This window comes from Macaca nemestrina, chromosome 9, assembly GCF_043159975.1.
Source record: "Macaca nemestrina isolate mMacNem1 chromosome 9, mMacNem.hap1, whole genome shotgun sequence".
Classification (NCBI taxonomy): domain Eukaryota; kingdom Metazoa; phylum Chordata; class Mammalia; order Primates; family Cercopithecidae; genus Macaca; species Macaca nemestrina.
In genome coordinates this window covers 41,467,986-41,490,672 of record NC_092133.1, presented here as the reverse complement: position 1 = coordinate 41,490,672, position 22,687 = coordinate 41,467,986, and the positions used below count along the sequence as shown (strand labels likewise).

Here is a 22,687-nt window from a genome sequence, read left to right as displayed (position 1 = left end):
TCATGAGGTCAGGAGATCGAGACCATCCTGGCTAACACGGTGAAACCCCGTCTCTACTAAAAAATACAAAAAAACTAGCCAGGCGAGGTGGCGGGCGCCTGTAGTCCCAGCTACTCGGGAGGCTGAGGCAGGAGAATGGCGTGAACCCGGGAGGCAGAGCTTGCAGTGAGCTGAGATCCGGTCACTGCACTCCAGCCTGGGTGACAGAGCAAGACTCCATCTCAAAAAAAAAAAAAGAAAAAAAAAGAAAAAAAGATGATGAAAGCTATCTTCCCCTCAGTGTCATAGATGGTAATAATGAACCTTATTGTGTCTTACACAACAGAACATACTTGTACACTATCATAATGCCAGCTAAGTTGTGGCATCATTTTGAGACCAATCACTTAAGAGTTTAAAGAAAAAATGAAATATTTTAAGTATAGATATTGTAGGCTCTTTAAAAGCCAAATATTTTTATAGCTTTTCTCGAACTCTCGACCTCAGGTGATCTGCCCACCTCGGCCTCCCAAAGTGCTGGAATTACAGGTGTGAGCCACCATACCCAGCCTGTTATCTTTTCAAACTAAAAAAGGCCATTGAAGCATCCTAGAGGTTTTAATTTCTAATAAGGTAAATATTGATAACTGTAACCCATATCAATAAAAAATCCTCTTTGTGGTCCTCAATATATTTTCTTTAAGAATAAAGAGTTCTTGAGACCAAAGCATGAGAAAGCCACATAGATTATCCTCAGCCTTGTTACTAGGCTTAGTTCTTCCTATGACCTCATAAGGAACCGCTGCTTTGGAATTCCAAGTACATATATAAGTCCCTGGCTTGGCTGAGGTTACTGGTTCTTCTTATTCTTTTTTCTTTTATTTTTCTAAATTTTTAAGTTCTTTTTTACTCAGCATTTCCTTTTCAGTTTGTTGCTTTTGCTTACTTTGATTTTTGTCCAGCGTTGTGCTTTAATTCCATTATAGAGCTCCGTTGTTCAGGTGAACTATGCATGTGATTTTCTTTTCAGGTGATTTGGACCAAGCTTCTCACCAGCTTTTCCCAAATTTAAGCCGACCTGGGACACCTTGACTCCAAGCCCACCAGTAAGTCCCACATGCTGCAGGGCCTCTCAGCCATCTCTGCTGAGAAGGGACCCTTACTGGCAGCTAGGATCCTTGAGACCATCGTCAAGGACAACCTGGCTAAGGTGGGGTTGGTCCAGGACATCCTGACTGGGAAAGCAGCAGCTGTGAAGTTCATTGATGAGACTCAGCAGATCTCCTCCAGCCTCTAGACACCATCCACAAAGTAGGAATCATTAAGGCTCGGATCACCCCAATATAGTGAAGGATTTGCTGTGATTGATAGTGAGGAATCTCTGTCTCATCACGAAGCATGCTAGCAAGAAGTTTGTGAATACCTACTCAGAGCAGGAAAGAGGCCTGAAGCAAATTCCACCAAAAGTGTCTGCTGTGCAAGCTGTCACCAGAAGTGTATTGTCCATGTTAACATGAACATCAGAGGTTGGGTTCAGGAATAAATTCACCTTTCACAGCAAGCTGGGTACCTTTTGTGGCAGTCCCCTTAGGCTGCCCTGGAATTCTTCTAGAGCCACAGATATGAGCTGGTGGATGCATGGAGTCTGGGAGTTATCCTGTATATACTGGGAAGCGGATCCTTATTTTTCGATGGACAGAACGTCAAGGAGCTATGAGAGCAGGTACTGAGCAGGATGTATTCCATTCCCTCCTCCATGTCCCTGGAGAGTGAAAACTTGCTGAGGAAATTTCTCATTGTCAATTGCAGCGAGAGGCCCTTCAGAGCACAGTGTGAGGGATCCATGGATGAATGCGGGTCACGAAGGTGAGGAACTTAAGCGCTGTATGCAGCCACTCTCCCACTGGGAGGACCCCCTGCAAACTAAGTTCATGGTATCCACGGGTTACAGACAGGAAGAGATCCAGGACTTGCTGAGGACTATGAGGACGCGTGGTCACCTGCCTGCTCCTGGGTTCTCTTTCATCCCAGGAGGTACAGCTCAGGGTCTCTGCCAGCCCAGAGCAGCGGTGGTTTCAGCAACCTGCCTTTCCCATCTTTCACGGCCTAAGAAGACTCAGAGGAGCCACCCAGAGCCTGAACAGGATCAGGAGACAGCGCGGAAGGGCAGCAACACAGAAACGGGCCAGCCAGCTCCCTACTAGCCTGGAGGGGACGAACCCCGCCCCTGCTGTGAACAGTGACCTCTCCACCAACACCAAAAAGAGCAGGAATTCCTCACTCGGGGCGAAAGCCAGTTTGGCCGGACCTCCACCCAGAACGACAACGGCAGCCCCACAGCGCTGGGGCCTGAGGCCTCCTGGGCTCTTGCTTCTCACCTCTACCCCGTCTCCCCAGCCACCAGCCCGGGAATCCCAGTTGGTCTCCTTGCAGCCCAACCAGGCCTCGGTGCTGCACCCCACGGTGAGCAGCTGGGAGGTGCCCGCCCGGCACAGCTCCCTCAGAGTGTCCCTGCGGCCTCCCTTCTACCCGCTTCATCAGCGGAGTGGGTAGAGCCCCGGGTGGGACCAGGTACGCGCGGCCGGGCAGCCCAACAGGTGCCGGCCCCAGAAATGGGGCCCAACAGGGTGACTCCAGCCTCTCCCTTTGGCAAAGGCGGCGGCCAGCAGGGGGCCTCCGGGAGCTTCTTCAGCAAGTTCAAGTTCACAGGCTGGACTCAGCTGCCGGTTTGCCCGAAGGAGCCTGAAGGCAAAGACGGGGGAGGACACGATTCACAATGAGAAATTAGTCACTTTTTGGTACAGAAAAAAGAAAAAAAATTTTAAAAAACCTAACCCCCAAAACAACAAAAATTACCCTGGCCCTCTCCCAAATATTAAATAGAGCTCAGTAGGTGCTCACAATAAGAACCCATCCTTCGCCTGCAGTATTTAAACGATTGTCGGTGGAAGTTCAGTCGTGCTCCTTTTTCGACAGCCGCTGGGTAACGGATCAAAACCCTTAACGTCCGCGGCTGGGGCGCGAGCTCGGGGCGCCGAGGGGCTCCGGGCCCGAGCGTCCACCGCTCATCTCCTGGGCTCCGGAGGTTTTCGCGCCGGGGGCTCAGCCCCAGATCCCGGGACTCAGGCGGAGCTGGGCCGAGCTGCGGGAGCCGTGGAAGCCCCAGGAGAGACTTTTGCACGACGAAAAAACCATATGCGAATTGCCCGGGAAGAGCTTAGACTCTGTGGCCAAACTGCAAGCGGCCGTTGCTAAAATGGGAAGCATTTGCAGGAAAAAGCAAACGGTTTCATCCAGGTGGATTCGACGACAAACTAAGGGAAGGCAAAAATGATCGCGGGAGTCGACATGGAGACAGTTAAGGCCCAGAGCTCTGACCAGACACTTAGTACTTCATCACTAGTCCCTGGCTGCTGCTGTGTGGATAACAGCAGCTCATGTAAGCCAACCTCACAAAACCAGGGGCCGTCCACCTCCTTCATGCCGGCATGAGGAGGCTTCAGACGCCGAGTCCGAAGTGGCCAAGCGCAACTTCCAGGAGTAAGAGGGGCATTTCATAATGACTAGGGGTCAATTCTCCAGAAAGACATAGCAGTCTTTAACATGTGGGGACCTAGCAACAGAGCCTCAAAATATGGAATCCATCAAAGGAGAGAATTGCAAGAAAAAACAGATCCACTGTTATAGTTGGATACCTCAACACCTATCTAATAGTAATTGATGGACTCAGGACATAGCTGAGCTGAAGGGCATCATCAATCAGCTGAACCTGTTGACATGTATAGACTGCTTCATCCAACAAGTGCAAGTATACACTCTTCTCAAACTCAGATGAAATATTCTCCAAGACAGACTATGTTCTGGGGCATAAAACACACTTCTAACACATTTGAAAGAGTAAAAATCTTACAAAGTATATTCACATCACAATGGAATTAAACTAGAAATCAGTAACAGAAAGACAGCTGGAAAGCCACCAATTATTTGGTCATTAGACAACATACTCTGAAATAACACATGGGCCAAAGAAGTCTCAAGAGAAATGTTAAGAAATATTTTGAACTAAATGAAAATGAAAATATGACTCATCAAAACTTGTGGGTGGCAGCAAACCCACATTTGGTCATTAGACAACATACTTCCAAATAACACATGAGTCAAAGAAGTCTTAAGATAAATTAAAAAAAAATTTTGAACTAAATGAAAATGAAAATGTGGCTTATCAAAATTTATGGGATGCAGCAAAAGCAGTGCTAGAGGAAAATTTATAGTATTGAATGAATATATTAGAAAAGAATAAAGATGTAAAATAAAAAATCTAAGCTTACACCTTAGGAAACTAGAGAAATAAGAATTACGTAAACCTAAAACAAACAGAAGAAAAAAATAGATAAAAAATGGATGACATTAAAAAGAGGAAAATTATGGAGAAAATCAAAACATAAAAGCTGAAACCAAAAGCTAAATCTTTGAAGCAATAAATAAAATTGGTAAACTTCTGGACTGGCTAGCCAAGAAAAAGAGAAAACACAAATTACTAAGAAATAAAAAAGAGTTTACTAACCCACAGACATTAAAAGTCTAATAAAGGTTCTATGATAGCCATGTAAGAAGAAAAAAGTCGGCCAGGCGTGGTGGCTCACGCCTGTAATCCCAGCACTTTGGGAGGCCGAGGTGGGCAGATCACCTGAGGTCAGGAGTTCAAGACCAGCCTGGCCAATATGGCGAAAGCCTGTCTCTACTAAAAATAAAAAATTAGCTGGGTGTGGTGGCTGTTGCCTGTAATCTCAGCTACTGGGGAGGCTGAGGCACAAGAATGGCTTGAACCCAGGAGGCGGAGGTTACAGTGAGCCAAGATAGTGCCACTGCATGCCAGCCTGGGCAACAGAGCTAGACCCCATCTCAAAAAAAAAAAAAAAAAAAAGGCTGGGCGAGATGGCTCATGCCTGTAATCCCAGCACTTTGGGAGGCCAAGACAGGTGGATCACGAGGTCAGGAGATGGAGACCATCCTGACCAACATGGTGAAACTCCATCTCTACTAAAAATACAAAAATCAGCTGGCCATGGTGGCATGCACCTGTAGTCCTAGCTACCCTGGAGGCTGAGGCAGGAGAATCGCTTGAACCTGGGAGGTGGAGGTTGCAGTGAGCCAAGATTGAGCCACTGCATTCCAGTCTGGTGACAGAGTGAGACTCCGTCTCAAAAAAAAAAAAAAAGATTTATGCCCACAAATTTGGTAACTTAGATGAAATGGACCAATTCCTTGAGAGAGATAATCTACCAAAACTCACCAATAGAGAAAGGTACTTTTAATAGACCTATATCTACTTTTAAAATTGAATCAATAATCTTCCAAAAAAGAAAGCATCAAGCCCAAGTCTTTTCACTGGCGAATTCTAAGAACTAATACCACTTCTCTACAATCTCTTCCAGAAAATAGAAGCGGAGGGAATATTTCCTTATTTCTATGAAACCAGCATTATTCTAATACAGAAACAGAAGATATTACAGGAGGAGAAAACTACAGACCAATATATCTACCATGTACAAAATGTATCTTTTTTGTATCTTTTGATATTGGAGATACAAAAATTCTCGACAACATATTACCACATGAAATCTGCTATGGTTTGAATGTTACTGTCCAAAATTCATGTGGAAATGTCCAATGCAAGAGTATTAAGAGGTGGGGGTTTTGCAGCCTTCAGTGTTGTTCCGTTCTGCCCCTTTGGCCATGTGAGGACACCGTGTTCTTCCCCTCTGAAGGATGAGGAGATGCCATCCTAGAAGCTGAGAGTAGCGCTCACCAGAAAACTGAACCTACCAGTGCCTTAATCTTGTACTACCTAGCTCCAGAGCTGTGAACACATTTCTGTTCTTTTAAATTACCCAGTCTCAAGTATTTTGTTATAGCAGCACATATGAACTTAAACAGAATTCAACAATGTAAAAAAAGAATTACATGTTATGACCAAGTGAGATTTATCCCAGGTATGCAAGGCTGGTTTGACAGGAAAACCAGTCACTTTAATCCATTACATCAATAGACTAACAAAGAAAAATCATATCAATGCAGAAAAAGCATTTCGCTCAATAGATGCAGAAAAAGTATTTCACAAAATCAATCATCCATTCACCATAAAAACTCGCAGCAAACTGATTAAGAGGGGAACATCCTCAACTTGATAAAGAATATTTGCAAAAAACCTACAACCAACATCATAATTAATGGTGAGAAACTATATGCTTTCTCCCTTGGATCAGGAACAAGAATGTTTCCTCTCACTACTCCTATTCAACATTGCACAGGAGGTTCTAGTTAATACAATATGATGAGAAAAGAAAAGGCATCCAGATTGGGAAGGAGGAAATAAAACTGTCTTTGTTCACAGATGACATAATTATTTATATAAAGAAATCCCAAAGAACCAACAAAAAGTGATTATAAGAAGGTTGCAGGTAGGTTAATATACAAAAGTCAATTGCTCTCCTATAAATTTGGAATAAATAATTGGAAGTTAAAAAAATTCTGATGAGGTATACATAACATAAAATTTATAATTTTAATCATTTTTAAGTGTATTAATATAATTCAGTGGTATTTCATTAAGTACATTCACAATGTTTGGTAACCATCACCACTATTTCCAGAAATTCATCATTCCAGACAGAAACTCTGTACTTACTGAACACTAACTTCTCATTCTCCTTCCTCCAGGTCCCTGCTGACTTCTATTCTACTTTCTGTCTCCATGAATATGCCTATTCTAGGTATCTTATATGAGTGGAATCATATAGTATTTGTCCTTTTGTGTCTTATTTCATTTCGCACAATGTTTTCAGGATTCATCCATGTTTTGGCATGTATCAGAACTTCGTTTCTTTTTATAGCTGAATAATATTCCATTGTTTCCATTCTGGTTATTTCCACATTTTGTTGATTGGTTTATCCATTGAAGGTCATTTGGGTTGTATTCACCTCTTGGCCATTATCAATAATGCCACTATGAACATTGTCGTACAAGGATCTGTTTGAGTCCCTGCTTTCAGTTCTTTTAGGAATAGACCTAAGAGTGGATTGGCTGGATAATATGGTGATGCTATGTTTAATTTTATGAGAAATGGCCAAATTGTTTTCCAGAGTAGCTGCAACATTTTATATTCCCAATAACAATGCATAGGGTTCCAATTTTTCCACATTATAGTGAATATTTATTATTTTTGTTTATTTATTTTTGAGACAAGGTCTTTCTCTGTTGCCCAGGCTGGAGTGCAGTGGCACGATCTTGGCTCACCGCAACCTCCGCCTCCTGGGTTCAAGTGATTCTCCTGCCTCCGCCTCCTGAGTAGCTGGGATTACAGGCGCCCACCACCACACCCGGCTAATTTTTGTATTTTTAGTAGAGATGGGGTTTTGCCATGTTGGCCAGGCTGGTCTCAAACTCCTGACCTCAAGCGATCTACCCACCTCAGCCTCCCAAAGTGCTGGGATTACAGGTGTGAGCCACTGTGCCCGGCATGGTGTTCTTTATATATTCTGGATTTTAATCCTTTATCAGATATATGGCTTGCAAGTATTTTCTCCCATTCTGTGAGTTGTCTGTTCACTGTCTTGATTGATAGTGTCCTATGATGAACTAAAGGTTTTTATTTATTTTTATTAATTTATTTTTTAGACAGAGTTTTCACTGTTATTGCCCAGGCTGGAGTGCAATGGCGTGATCTCGGCTCACTGCAACCTCTGTCTCCTGGGTTCAAGCGATTCTCCTGCGTCAGCCTCCCGAGGAGCTGGGATTACAGGCATGCACCCCCATGCCCAGCTAATTTTGTATGTTTAGTAGAGATGGTGTTTCTCCATGTTGGTCAGGCTGGTCTTGAACTCCCGACCTCAGGTGATCCACCCGCCTCAGCCTCCCAAAGTGTTGGGATTACAGGCCTGAGCCACCACGCCTGGCCTTGAATTAAAGGTTTTTGTTTGAAGTCCAATTTATTTTTTCTTTTGTTGCCTGAACTCTTAATGTTATATCCAAGCTCTCATTGCCAAATTAATGTCATAAAGATTTTCCCTTTTGTTTTCTTTTAAGGGTTTTATACTTTTAGCTATTAAGTTTGGGTCTTTGGTCCATTCTGAGTTAATTTTTGTATATGGTATAAGGTAAAGGTCCAGCTTCATTCTTGGCATTTGGATACCCATCAACATTTGTTGAAAAGATTGTATGTCCCAAACTGAATGGTCTTCGCACCCTTGTCAAAAAGTAATTGATCATATATAGAAAGGTTTCTTTCTGGGATCTCAATTCTGTTCCATTCTCCATTTATTTATATATCTGTCCTTATTTCCTTTGTGACTTCTTCTTTGACCTGTTGGTTGTTTCAGCGTGTGTTATTGTACATATTTGTTAGCTTTTCAGTTTTCCTTCTTTGATTTTTTTTTTTTTGTTTTCGAGACGGAGTCTCGCTGTGTCGCCCAGGCTGGAGTGCAGTGGCATGATCGCAGCTCACTACAACCTCTGCCTCCTGGGTTCAAGTGATTCTCCTGCCTCAGCCTCCCAAATAGCTGGGATTATAGGCGCCCACCACCACGCCCAGCTAATTTTTGTATTTTTAGTAGAGATAGGGTTTCACCATGTTGGCCAGGCTGGTCTCGGACTCTTGACCTCAGGTGATCCATCCGCCTTGGCCTCCCAAAGTCCTGGGATTACAGGCGTGAACCAACGTGCCCGACCTCTTTCTGTTATTGATTTCTAGTTTCATTTCATTGTGATTGGAAAACATGATATGATATAATACAATATGATAAAATATTTTTATTTTATTTTATAAAAAGAGATGGGGTCTCATTATGTTGCCCTGGTTAGCCTCAAACTCCTGAGCTCAACCTCCCTTGGCCTCCCAAAGTGCTGGGATTACAGATGTGAGCCACCCCACCTGGCCCAATCTTTTAAAATTTATTAAAATTTGTTTTGTGGCCTAATATATGGTCTCTCTTGGAGAATGTCCATTTGCATTGAGAAGAGTGTGTATTCTGCTCTTGTTAAGTACATGTGCTGTATACATCTGTTGGGTCTCACTAGCATATAGGGTTTTTCAAGTCTTCTCTTTCCTAATTACTCTTCTGTCTGGTTGTTCTATTCATTATTGAATGTGGGTTATTGAAGTCTCTAACCATTATTGTAGAACTCTCTTTATTGTATTGGAGAACTCCTTTTTTTTTTTTTGGGACGGAGTCTCGCTCTGTTGCCCAGGCTGGAGTGCAGTGGCCGGATCTCAGCTCACTGCAAGCTCCACCTCCCGGGTTCACGCCATTCTCCTGCCTCAGCCTCCTGAGTAGCTGGGACTACAGGCGCCCGCCACCTCGCCTGGCTAGTTTTTTTGTATTTTTTTAGTAGAGACGGGGTTTCACCATGTTAGCCAGGATGGTCTCGATCTCCTGACCTCGTGATCCGCCCGTCTCGGCCTCCCAAAGTGCTGGGATTACAGGCTTGAGCCACTGCGCCCGGCCAGAGAAGTCCCTTTAATGTATTCCTCCAGGCCAGGCGTGGTGGCTCACGCCTGTAATCCCAGCACTTTGGGAGGCCGAGATGGGTGGATCGCCTGAGGTGGGGAGTTGCAGACCAGCCTGACCAACAGGGAGAAACCCCGTCTCTACTAAAAATACATAAGTAGCCAGGCGTGGTTGAGCATGCCTGTAATCCCAGCTATCGGGAGGCTGAGGCAGGAGAATCACTTGAACCCAGGAGGCAGAGGTTGCAGTGAGCTGAGATCACTCCATTGCACTCCAGCCTGGGCAACAAGAGAGAAACTCTATCTCAAAATATATATATATATATATATATATATATATATATATATATATATATATATATATATATATATATTCCTCCATTATTGTACTTCTGTCTTTGATTCTGTCAGCTTTTGCTTCATATATTTTGGAGTTATTAGATGTGTGTATGTTTACAATTGTCACATGTTCTTAAAAAATTAGTTTTATCAAAATGTAATATCCTTTGTTATCTCTCATAACCTTTTTTTGACTTATAATGTTTGTTTGTTTGTTTGTTTTAGAGACAGCATCTCACAGTGTTGCCCAGACTGGAGAGCAGTGCACTGCAACCTCGAACTCCTGGGCTTAAGTGATCTTCTGCCTCAGCCTCCGGAGTAGCTGGGACTACAGGTACGTGCCACCATGCTTGGCAATAATCTATTTTATCTGATAATAATATAGCCACCTCATCTCTATTTTGGTTACTATTTGTATGAAGTATCTTTTCCATTATTTTGCTCTCAACTTCCTTGTGTCTTTGTATCCAAAGTGAGTCTATTATAGACAACATATGGTTGGATTATACAGATTATACCAAATGTATAAAAGATACACATGAGGAAAGCTACAAAACTGTGATGACGAAGTCAAGAAGATCTAAATATTAATAAACGAAGAGATATTTCATATTAATGGACAGGATGACTCATACTGTTAAGATGTCATTTCTTCCCAACTTGATCTATAGGCTCAATGCAATCCCAATCAAAATCCAAACAAGTGAGCTCAGGAGTTCGAGACCAGCCTGGGCAACATGGTGGGACCCTGTCTTAAAAAAAAAAAATTTGTTTTTTTTAATTAGCCAGGCTGGTGGTGCACACCTGTAGTCCCAGCTACTCAGGAGGCTGAGGTGGAAGGACGGCTTAAGCCCAGGAGTTTGATTGCACCACTGCACTCCAGCCTGGGCAACATAGTGAGATGCCATCTCTAAAACAAGCAGAAGAAAAAACATCACTGCAAAATTGGTGACATTGAAAAGAGGAAAATTAACCAGGTGTGGTGGTTCACGCCTGTAATCCCAGCACTTTGAGAGGCTGAGATGGGCAGATTACCTGAGGTCAGGAGTTCGAGACCAGTCTGGCCAACATGGTGAACCCTCGTCTCTACTAAAAATACAAAAATTAGCTGGGCATGGTGGTGGGCACCTGTAATCCCAGCTACTTGCAAAGGTGAGGCAGGAGAATTGCTTGAACTCTGGAGGCAGAGGTTGCAGTGAGCCGAGATTGCGCCATTGCACTCCAGCCTGGATGACAAGAGTAAAACTCTGTCTCAAAAAAAAAAAAAAAAGTAAAATTATAGAAAAAAAAAAAACGGCACAAAGAGTGAGCTGTAAACTATGAAGTCTAGTTAACAATAATATATCAATACTGATTTATCAATTGTAACAAATGTGCCACACTAATGCGAGATATTAATAATAGGGGATATTGCCAGGTGCCTCACGCCTGTAATCCCAGCACTTTGGGAGGCCGAGGCAGGCTGATCACTTGAGGGCAGGAGTTCGAGACCAGCCTGGCCAATACAGTGAAACCCCATCTCTACTAAAAATACAAAAATTAGCCAGGCATGCTGGCGGGCACCTGTAATCCTAGCACTTTGGGAGACTGAGACAGGAGAATCACTTGAACCTGGGAGGTGGAGGTCGCAGTGAGCCAAGATAGCTCCACTGCACTCCAGCCTGGCTCACCTGGCAAGACCCAGTCTCAAAAAAAAAAAAAAAAAAAGCTGGGGGTGGGTATTCTGAAACTCTCTGTACACATTCTGTTCAATTTTTCTGTAAACCTAAAACTATACTCCTCCCCCATAAAATGTATTAATTTATTTAAAAGTGAGGTTGACTTTTTAACACAAAATGGGAAAGGCTTTAGGCAGGAAAGCCACATGGTCAGATATAGGTCTTGAATAAAGTTGTCTGGAGGCAGTATGAAAAGCCATGGTGGGGTGGTAGAGTGAAGCAGAAGGCGAAAGCGTACAAAGCCTGGCATCAAAAAGTAATGCATGGTCCAAGTAGAAGAGGGTGACAGTCTCAGCTAGAATAATGAAGAAGGGAAATAGGAAGCGGGCTTGAGAAATACTTAGGGGGTTAAATAGGCAAGATGAGGTGATTGGTTTTATGTGTACCGTAAGAGAGGGAAAGGAAAGAATGACATCCAGTTTTCTACCATAGGTGCTGAGGTGGGTAAAATTCTACTTAGTTAAATCTCAAGTTCCCCTTTTGCGCTCTCGGATGGCACTCACTTCCATTCCTTTATCATCATAGATGGAAATATGTAATTGTGGGTTTTTTTGTTCATTTGTTTTGAGACAGGGTGTTGCTCTGTCACCCAGGCTGGAGTGCAGTGGCACCTTCGCAGCTTACTGTAGCCTCAACTTCCTGGCTTCTAGCAATCCTCCCATGTCAGCCTCCCAAATAGCTGGGGCTACAGGCACGAGCACCACACCCAGGTAATTTTTTATTTTTTGTAGGAACAGGGTCTCACTATGTCGCCCAGGCTGGTCTCAAACTCCCAGGCTCAAGCAATCCTCTCACCTTGGCCTCCCAAAGTGCAGGCCTGAACCACCATGCTGGGCCGGGCTTATTTGTTTGGTGGCAGTCTGCTTCTCTAGAGTGAAAAGGCAGTGGGGTGGAACCATGTGTGGTCTTGCTCATCCTTCTATCCCAGCCCTAGCACAGTGAGTGGCACAGAGTAGGCACTTGATAAATAGTTGTCAACAAATATAGACTGTGTCAATTATACCTCAATACATTGGGGAAAAAGAAATTAAAAATGGACTGAGAAAAGGAACATACAGAAAGAAAAGACACTTTAAGAAGTTCCTTTTTGGAGCCAGGCGCAGTGGCTCACGCCTGTAATCCCAGCACTTTGAGAGGCTGAGGCTGGCAGATCATGAGGTCAGGAGTTCAAGACCAGCCTGACTAACATGGTGAAACCCCGTCTCTACTAAAAATACAAAAATTAGCTGGGCATGGTGGCGTGCTCCTGTAATCCCAGCTACTCGGGAGGCTGAGGCATGAGAATCGCTTGAACCCAGGAGGCAGAGTTTGCAGTGAGCTGAGATTGAGCCACTGTACTCCAGCCTGGGTGACAGCGCGAAGACTCTGTCTCAGGAAAAAAAAAAAAAAGGAAGTTCCTATTTGGACATGGTGAGTTTGAAATGACTATGCAAAAGTCCAGGTGGAGATGGCCAGGAGGCAGCTGGAAATGAGTTTGAGATTCAGGGAGAGATTAGGTTTGGAGATAGAAAGTTGAGAGTTAAGGTCGGGCGCGGTGGCTCACGCCTGTAATTCCAGCACTTCGGGAGGCTGAGGTGGGCGATCACCTGAGGTCAGGAGTTTGAGACCAGGCTGACCAACATGGAGAAACCACATCTCTACTAAAAATACAAAATTAGCAGGCGTGGTGGTGCATGCCTATAATCCCACCTACTCGGGAGGCTGAGGCAGGAGAATAGCTTGAACCCTGGAGGCGGAGGTTGCGGGGTGAGCCAAGATTGTGTCATTGCACTCCAGCCTCGGCAACAAGAGCAAAACTCCATCTCAAAAAAAAAAAAGAAAGTTGAGAGTTAACAGCATGTCATAAAATAAAAGCAGGAAAGAAGTGTGTAGGAGCAGACCCCAATGAAGTTCAACATTTAATGTCATTTACTTCCTCCCACTTCTTAGTCAATCACCTCTGCCTTATCCAAGTGCACTGTCACCTTCCCCTGCGCTGCTCACGGGGATGGCATATGACACAGCCCCAGGGGACACATTCCTATGTTGTGCTCCAGGGAGGGCCTGCCTTTGCCTTCATGACCTTTTCCAAGGTGACATCATGTGCCTATAATATCTTTTCCCCATTTGCCAACTCAGTTTTCTCCAGTTCCTTAAACAGCCAGTGAATTCACGGAAATCCTCTTCCATTAAATCCTTTTGCTGCAGACCACAGAATAGCAACTATCCTGAATATTCTGACCTCTGAATAGCAAATTACCATTCTGCTGAATCAAAATGTGGAACTCTTACTCATTCCCAGTTCTTCTTCCAATTAGATGCCTTGTTGTTTACTCTTAAAATCAACTTAGGTCTCTTTCCTTTCTTTCCTATTTTTCCTTTCTTCCCGCTTTTTCCTTTCTTCCTCCACTTCCCCTTCCCCTTCCCCTTCCCCCCCTTCCTTCCTTCCTTCCTTCCTTCCTTCCTTCCTCCCTCCCTCCCTCCCTCCCTCCCTCCCTCCCTCCCTCCCTTCCTTCCTTCCTTCCTTCCTTCCTTCCTTCCTTCCTTCCTTCCTTCCTTCCTTCCTTTTTTCTTTCCTTTCTCTTTTTCTTTCATCTTTCTTTCTCTTTTGAGATGAAGTTTCTCTCTGTCACCCAGGCTGGAGTGCAGTGGCACGATCTCAGCTCACTGCAACCGCCACCTCCCAGGTTCAAGCGATTCTCCTGCCTCAGCCTCCTGAGTAGCTGGGATTACAGACATGCACCACCACACCTGGCTAATTTTTGTATTTTTAGTAGAGATAGGGTTTTACCTTGTTGGCCAGGCTGGTCTGGAATGCCTGACCTCATAATCTGCCCTCCTCGGCCTCCCAAAGTGCTGGGATTATAGACGTGAGCCACCACGCCCGGCCCATTTATTTATTTTTGAAACCGGGTCTCACTCTGTCTCCCAGTGCTGTGGCAAGATCATGGCTCACTGCAGCCTTGACTTCCCAGACTCAGTCCTCCCATTTCAGCCTCTCAAGTAGCTGGGACAACAGACATGCGCCACCATGCCTGGCTAATTTTTATATTTTTTGTACAGACAGGGCCTTGCTATGTTGCCCAGGCTGGTCTTGACCTTCTGGGCTCAAACCATCTGACTACCTCAGCCTTCCAAAGTGCTGGGATTATAGGTGTGAACCACCATGCCTTGCCCAAATTAGGCTTGTCTTGATGCGAACACCTTGTTGTCTGTTGCTATTTGGTTTATTGTTTCTGCGTCATTGTCTGTGTGTTCGGCCATAGCAGTGATCTACGTGTCCTGAGCTGGTGCTTACCCTGAAGAAATCATAGGCTGTGTCAGGCAGAGCCATGACGGTCTGGATTATCTAGCACAGTTCTGTTGAAAATATTCATTTGATATGTCAAGCTAGGCATTTTGTTTTCTTTTTCTTTGTTTTATATAGAGTCAGGGTCTCACTATGTTGCCCAGGCTGGTTTTGAACTCCTGGCTTCCCACCTTGGCCTCTCAAAGTGCTGGAATTACAAGTGTGAGCCACTGTGCCCAACCCAAACTGTGCATTTTGGCTCAGAAAATGTTGTTAGGGCAGGAACACTTGGCAGATTTCTTGGTATTTACAATTAGGCACTTAATACATGCTTTTCGGAAATAATAACAACAACAAAAAAGGAACTTGAGCTTCTCAAGTCTTAGCTTTGTCTAAAGCCCACAGGGTCTCTTTAGAAAGGATAATGTCTAAAATCAACATTATAAATATATTTATAGGAGACTAATTTGAGTATTAATAAAACTCTGATGTCCTGCAAAAATAAAAATAAATAAATATTTATGGTCTATATGTCAATATAGTAACTTCTCAGTGATGGTCAGTAAGGGATAAATTACTCCATTTATTAAGTGCCTAACTGTAAATACCAGGAAATCTGCCAAGTGTTCCTGCCCTAACAACATCGGAGAACAACAGGAAGCCTGATCAACAGTGGCTTTTCCCTTGATAGCAAGTGCAGGGATAGGCAGTCCCCTGTAGTCCCAGCTACTCGGGAGGCTCATCCGCATAGGAGCTGCCCATAGTCGCCGTCAAGGAGGGACCCGGGCTGCTCTCACCTGTCCATTCTGCCCTTGTTAGTTACACTGGCTTTTGTCCTCACACTTGTCATCTCATGGACAGTGGTGGCTGCTCCACTTCTAAGTTTCATGTCCCCAGGAAGATGGTAGTAAGAGGTCGGGGGTGGAGGGACAAGGGAAAAAGACATTTCTTGTACTGAGGTGTTGTCATTTTATTCAGGAAGGGAAACCCTCCTTAGTGATTCCACTTACATCTCATTGACCATCTCTCCCTACAAGGGAACAGAGAGATGGAGTTTGTAGCTTTTACAGCTTCTATGACAGAGCTAGACAAGTGAGATGGGAGAAATGATTGGGAGGTGCCAATCAAGTACTTCAGACTTAAGAAAAAAATCGAAACCACATTATTGCATCTGCATATTTCCTAAGATCCTGTGAGCAACACATCTTACACTAATTTACTTGTGCAGATGTTGATTTCTATCTACATAATTTACAGAATGATCTCATTTCAAAAATTTCCACTCCATAAAATATGAACAATATTACACTCCTTTCTCATTTTCAGTTTTGGTGTCAGTTTATATGGTCTATTTTATCAAAGTGAACTAGGAAAATGATTGAAAATATTTCTAGATGCTAATTCAGGTAACTGGGTGAATAAGAGATTTTTTTTTTTTTTTTTTTTTTTTTTTTGAGATGGAGTCTCGCTCGGTCACCCAGGCTGGAGTGTGGTGGCACAATCTTGGCTCACTGCAACCTCTGCCTCCCGGATTCAAGCGATTCTCCTGCCTCAGCCTCCTGAGTAGCTGGGATTACAGGCATGCACCACCACGCCTAGTTAATTTTTGTATTTTTAATAGAGACAGGGTTTCACAATGATGGCCAAGCTGGTTTCGAACTCCTGACCTCAAGTGATCTACCCACCTCGGCCTCCCAAAGTGCTAGGATTACAGGCGTGAGCCACCACGCCTGGCCAAATAAGAAATATTTTTAACCATGTGTCATTTTTTCTTTCTTTTTCTTTTTTTTTTTTTTTAATGAGATGGGGTATTGCTCTGTTGTCCAGTCTGGAGTACAGAGGCACGATCATAGCTCACGGCAACCTCCAATTCCTGAGCTCAAGCAGTCTTCCTGCCTCAGCCTCTTGAGTTGCTGGTATTACAGGCATGAGCCACCACACCTAGCTGTCATTTTTATTTTACTTTATTATTTAATTTATTTAATTAATTTATTTATTTAGAAACAGGATCTCAGTCTGTCTGTTGCCCAGGCTGGAGTGCAGTGACATGATCATGGCTCACTGCAGGCTTCACCTCCTGGGCTCAAATGATCCTCCCACCTCAGCCTCCAGAGTAGCTGGGACTACAGGTAAGAGCCACTTTGCCTGGCTAATGTTTTTACTTTTACTTTTTGTAGAAATGAGGTCTGCCTATGTTGTCCAGGCTGGTCTTCAACTCCTGGGCTCAAGTGATCCTTCTGTTTCAGTCTCCCAAAGTGCTGGGATTTCAGGCATGAGCCACCATATCCATCCCTGGCTATCATTTTTAAAGTTAGTTCCTGGTCTTTTCCTCTGTGGTGGCAAAAATTTCTTTGACTGGCAAGCAGCGGTACCAAAGGTAATGTTACCTACCTTCCCACGTTTGTCCCCACTTGGCACATTACATCAATTGGAGTCAGCCAGGTTCCATGGCTCGTGCCTGTAATCCCAGCAATTTGGGAGGCCAGGATGGGAGGATGGCTTGAGGACAGGAGTTCAAAACCAGCCTGGGCAACATAGTGAGACCTTGCCTCTACAAAAAATAAAAAATTAGGCAAGGCGGTGAGCACCTGTAGTCCCAGCTACTCGAGAAGCTGAGCCTGGAGGATCACTTGAGCCCAGGAGTTCCAGGCTGCAGTGAGCTATGATGGAACCCCACTGCACTCCATCCCGGGTGACAGAACAAGATCTTGTCTCTAAAAAAAAATAAATAAATAAGGGCTGGGCACGGTGGCTCACGCCTGTAATCCCAGCACTTTGGGAGACCGAGGCGGGTGGACTATGAGATCAGGAGTTCGAGACCAGCCTGGCCAACATAGTGAAAACCCATCTTTACTAAAAATACAAAAATTATCTGGGTGTGGTGGCACATGCCTGTAGTCCCAGCTCCTTGGGAGTCTGAGGCAGGAAAATTGCTTGAACCCGGGAGGAGGAGGTTGTAGTGAGCCGAGACCAAGCCATTGCACTCCAGCCTGGGTGACAGAATAAGACTCTGCCTCAAAAAAAAAAAAAAAAAAAAAAAAAAAAATTTAAAAGAAGAAACCATAAATTGGAGTTGGTGTAGACATAAAGTCAGAGAATGGGTTTTGAGTGTGTGGAGCATTTTTCACTGAGAAGGGCTTTATCTCCATCTCGTGGACAACCTTATCTTTGCAATGTCAGCAGTGGTTCTCTGGCCTTAACCACATATGAGGATCAAGAGGAGGACTTGCAAACAATCCAATATCCAGTCCTCTCCACCCCACCCCCACCAACTCAGTTAGTATACATATATATATATAATCTGTAGCTGGGAGATAGGAGGCAGGAAAAAAAGATCTGTAGCCAACTTTCATATGCAATTAGGGCTAAAAACCAGTAAGTTAGAAGAAACTGTGAATCAGTTATGAATACTGGAACAATCATTCCTTCTATAAGACTGCCATAAAGTAAAAAGAGCAATATCTGTAGGTAAATTATATAATCTTCCCAAGGCCCTTTACAACTTGCAGAGAGGAAATCGAGAAGTTGCTAGCAATATGAGAAATCTAAATCCAAATCCAAATTGCTTCCTGTGCAACTCTCCCTATGATGAGGCAGAAATGTGCTGAGCAAAGAGACATGCAAATACACACACCATCAGACTTGTCCCTGGGCCAAACTGTCAAGTGGTTTCCTCCTGATTTTGGTATCGTATGTGTTTACTGGCTGCTTTCTTGCATATATCCTTGTTTAATTCTGGTTCTTCTCATGAATGCCAATAGTTGCCTGAGAGTACAGGGCCCTGGAGGGCCTCAGGTACCCACCCAGATCTTGCTTTTCCCTCTGTCTTTTCATTTATTAAAACTTACCTTGCCGGGATCTGATTCTTTCTCAGCTCATTATCTTTTTAAAAAGCTTCTCAAACTAATTCCTGCTGATGATGGGTGGGTCTTCATCATGATGCACGCATTACTGGAATACACTTTTTTGTTTTTAGGACGATGTCTCCCTCTGTCGCCCAGGCTGGAATGCAGTGGTGCGATCTCAGCTCACTGTAACCTTTTGCCTCCCGGTTCAAGTGATTCTCCTGCCTCAGCCTCCTGAGTAGCTGGGATCACAGGAGCCGGCCATCATGCCTGGCTAAATTTTTTTATTTTTAAAAGTAGAAATGGAGTTTCACCATGGTGGTGAGGCTGGTCTCGAACTACTGACCTCAGGTGATCCGCTGCCTCGGCCTCCCAAAGTGCTGTGAGTACAGGCGTGAGCCACCAAGCCCGGCCTGGAATAAAATTTAGTCATTAAAATAGGAGACCAAGTTCTGCTTTGGCAGTGGTTGACTGCATGGTGCCGAAACCACTCACTGAAAACAAACTAGAAAAGATGTACGGTATATATTTATACCGCTAAGAGTGAAAAGACAAGCCAAAGGGTGATAATAATAAAAGTAACAGAAGAGCTCAGACCCAAAATATATAGGACTCCTACAAAGCACTAAGGATTGATGACACAATTAAAAAATGGCTGACAGGCCAGGCATGGTGCCTCATGCCTGTAATCCCAGTGTTTTGGGAGGCCAAGCAAGATCACTTGGGGCCAGGAGTTCAAAATTAGACTGGGCAACATAGCAAGAACCCTGTCTCTAAAAAAAATTTAAAAATCAGCTGGGCATGGTTGGATGCAGTGGCTCACGCCTGTAGTCCCAGTACTTTGGGGGGCTGAGGCAGGCGGATCATCTGAGGTCAGGAGTTCAAGGCCAGCCTGACCAACATGGTGAAATCCCATCTCTATTGAAAATACAAAAAGTTGGCCGGGCGCGGTGGCTCAAGCCTGTAATCCCAGCACTTTGGGAGGCCGAGACGGGCGGATCATGAGTTCAGGAGATCGAGACCATCCTGGCTAACACGGTGAAACCCCATCTCTACTAAAATACAAAAAAAATTAGCCGGGCGAGGTGGCGGGCGCCTGTACTCCCAGCTACTCGGGAGGCTGAGGCAGGAGAATGGCGTGAACCCGGGAGGCGGGGCTTGCAGTGAGCTGAGATCCGGCCACTGCACTCCAGCTTGGGCAACAGAGCTAGACTCCGTCTCAAAAAAAAAAAAGAAAATACAAAAAGTCGACAAGGTGTTAACTTTTCTTATATTGCTAGCAACTCCTTGATTTCCTCTCTGCAAGTTGTAAAAGGGCCTTTGGAAGATTATATAATTTACCTACAGAGATTGCCTCAGGAGGCTGAGGCAGGAGAATGGCTTGAACCTGGGAGGCGGAGGTTGCAGTGAGCTGAGATTTTGCCACTGCACTCCAGCCTGCGCGGCAGAGCGAGACTTTGTCTCAAAGAAAAGAAAAGAGAACAGAAAAGAGGCCGGGCGCAGTGGCTTATGCCTGTGATCCCAGCACTTTGGGAGGCCAAGGTGAACGGATCACCTGAGGTCAGGAGTTCGAGACCAGCCTGACCAACATGGAGAAACCCCCATCTCTACTAAAAATACAAAGCTCGCTGGGTGTGGTGGCCATGCCTGTAATCCCAGGTACTTGAGAGGCTGAGGCAGGAGAATCGCTTGAACCCGGGAGGCAGAGGTTGCAGTGAGCTGAGATCGCGCCATTGCACTCCAGCCTGGGCAATAAAAGCGAAACTCCATCTCAAAAAATAAAATAAAATAAAATCAGCTGGGCATGATGGCACACACCTGTCGTCCTAGCGACTTGGAAGGCTGAGGTGGGAGGATTGTTTTAGTCCAGGATTTTGAGGCTGCAGTAAGCTATGACTGCACCACTGCACTCTAGCCTGGGTGACAGAATGAGACCCTGTCTCAAAAAAAAAAAAAAAAAATAGGTGAAAGACTTTACAAAAGGCAACATTGAAAAGTCAACATGAAAAGTTTCTTAAGCTCATTAGTATGCAAAGAAATGCTATTTAAGACCACAGTGTATATACCTACTACATCCATGAGAATGGCCAAAATTTAAAAGACTAACAGTTGGTCCAAGAGTTGTGGGTTGTTAAGCTGATTAATATTGTCTCCCTCTACAACCATGCTTGCCTCGAAAAAATAAAGAAAATAAAAAATAAAAATGCTGGCCGGGCGCGGTGGCTCATGCCTGTAATCCCAGCACTTTGGGAGGCCGAGATGGGTGGAACATGAGGTCAGGAGATCGAGACCATCCTGGCTAACACAGTGAAACCCCGTCTCTGCTGAAAATATAAAAAAGTAGCTGGGCGTGGTGGCGATTGCCTGTAGTCCCAGCTACTTGGGAGGCTGAGGCAGGAGAGTGGCGTGAACGCGGGAGGCGGAGCTTGCAGTGAGCTGAGATCGTGCCACTGCACTCCAGCCTGGGGGACAGAATGAGACTGTGTCTCAAAAAAAATAAAAAATAAATAAATAAATAAAAATAAAAATACCAACAATACCAAACGATGGTAAACAGCTGAAACTCTCGTACCCTGCTGTGAGAGTGTAAATTGGCATAGTCACTTAGGAAAATTGTTTAGTGGTGTCTAATAAAGTTAAACATACACATATATCCTATGACCTTGCAATTTCACCTTTTGTTATGCCCATAGAAATAGATGCAGATGTGTACACACACACACACACACGATATATATATATAAAGTATTTTCAGGTTACTCTTATTTTGTAATAATTTGTTTTTATTTGTTTTTTTTTTTTTTTTTTTTTTTTTTTTTGAGACGGAGTAGCTGGGACTACAGGCGCCCGCCACCTCGCCCGGCTAGTTTTTTGTAGTTTTTAGTAGAGACGGGGTTTCACAGTGTCAGCCAGGATGGTCTCGATCTCCTGACCTCGTGATCCGCCCGTCTCGGCCTCCCAAAGTGCTGGGATTACAGGCTTGAGCCACCGCGCCCGGCCAATAATTTGTTTTTAAAAGTCAGTGTGCCATATCTGACAATAATAACCTCGTAAACATAAAGCTCAGTAAACAGCTATGTGCCAGGTACTGTGACACTACCTAATTTAATCCCAAAGAATATGCCTGGAAGTGGCAGGAAAGGTCAGCCCATGATGAACATGAGCTGTCTGACGCTTCGCTGGAAAAGCAGCACTTAGCAATTGGCATCTCTGTGGTGGATTGTCTATTGATGGGGCTGGAAAACTTCTGTAAAACACTAGGTGGCAAATATTTAGGCTTTCCGGATGTTGAGACTCAGGAAATGCTACCCCAAAGCGAAAGCCTCAGAAGCAGCTCTCTCTGACCTCCTGCCCTTCTGTCTCTTCTCCGCTTTGTCCCCCAGGGCAACCCATAGAAACTAGAATCCTTCTTCTCCACGGTGGGTTATAAGGCCTAAAAATATTATTCTAACCTCTCCCCACCTTTCTGTCTAGAGATGGTCATAAAGAAATTCCCTGACCTATCTGGCTTGACTGTAGGTCATAAGACCCCCATTCCAGGATCCTGTTCTATACCTGAGAGGAAGAAATGCTACAACAGGGATGCCAAGAAGAACCTGAGCAAACGGGTCTTGCTCATCTTCCTCTTCTCGGTCTAGTGCATTAGATCACACCCTTTGCCACAGTTGTACATGACTGACCACTCTTCGTTGCATCTAAGCATAAAAATGGACAGTTTTTTCTATATCTCTAGGTCTTCATTTTGAAGGTTCCCATGTCATGTAAAACCATGATTAAATAAACCTGTTACACTTTTCTCTTGTTAACCTGTCTTTTGTTATAGAAGTGTCTGCCCTGACCCTTATGATGGGAACAAAAGGTATCACACCTTTTTCACCCCTACGCAAATCATAGTATCTGTATCATAACTACTCAGCTCTGCCATTATAGCATGAAAGCATACATATGTAAAAGAATGGGCATAACTGTGGTCCAAAAAACTTCATTGACAAAAAAGGTGGCAGGCCATAGTTTGACAAAAAAGGTGGCAGG

General features: G+C 44.3%; 1 long non-coding RNA gene across 2 annotated transcripts; it reads left to right on the top strand.

Annotated features, from left to right (window-relative positions):
* Positions 1 to 948: 948 nt before the first annotated feature.
* Positions 949 to 22,450, top strand: LOC139356223 (uncharacterized). Of its 2 annotated transcripts, none has more exons than XR_011607740.1 (3): positions 949 to 1,085; positions 10,050 to 10,158; positions 22,130 to 22,450. It is a non-coding gene; the product is annotated as an uncharacterized lncRNA (long non-coding RNA). The 2 variants fall into 2 exon arrangements; XR_011607739.1 differs by lacking the exon at positions 949 to 1,085 and adding an exon at positions 3,529 to 6,440.
* The last annotated feature ends 237 nt before the right edge of the window (positions 22,451 to 22,687 follow it).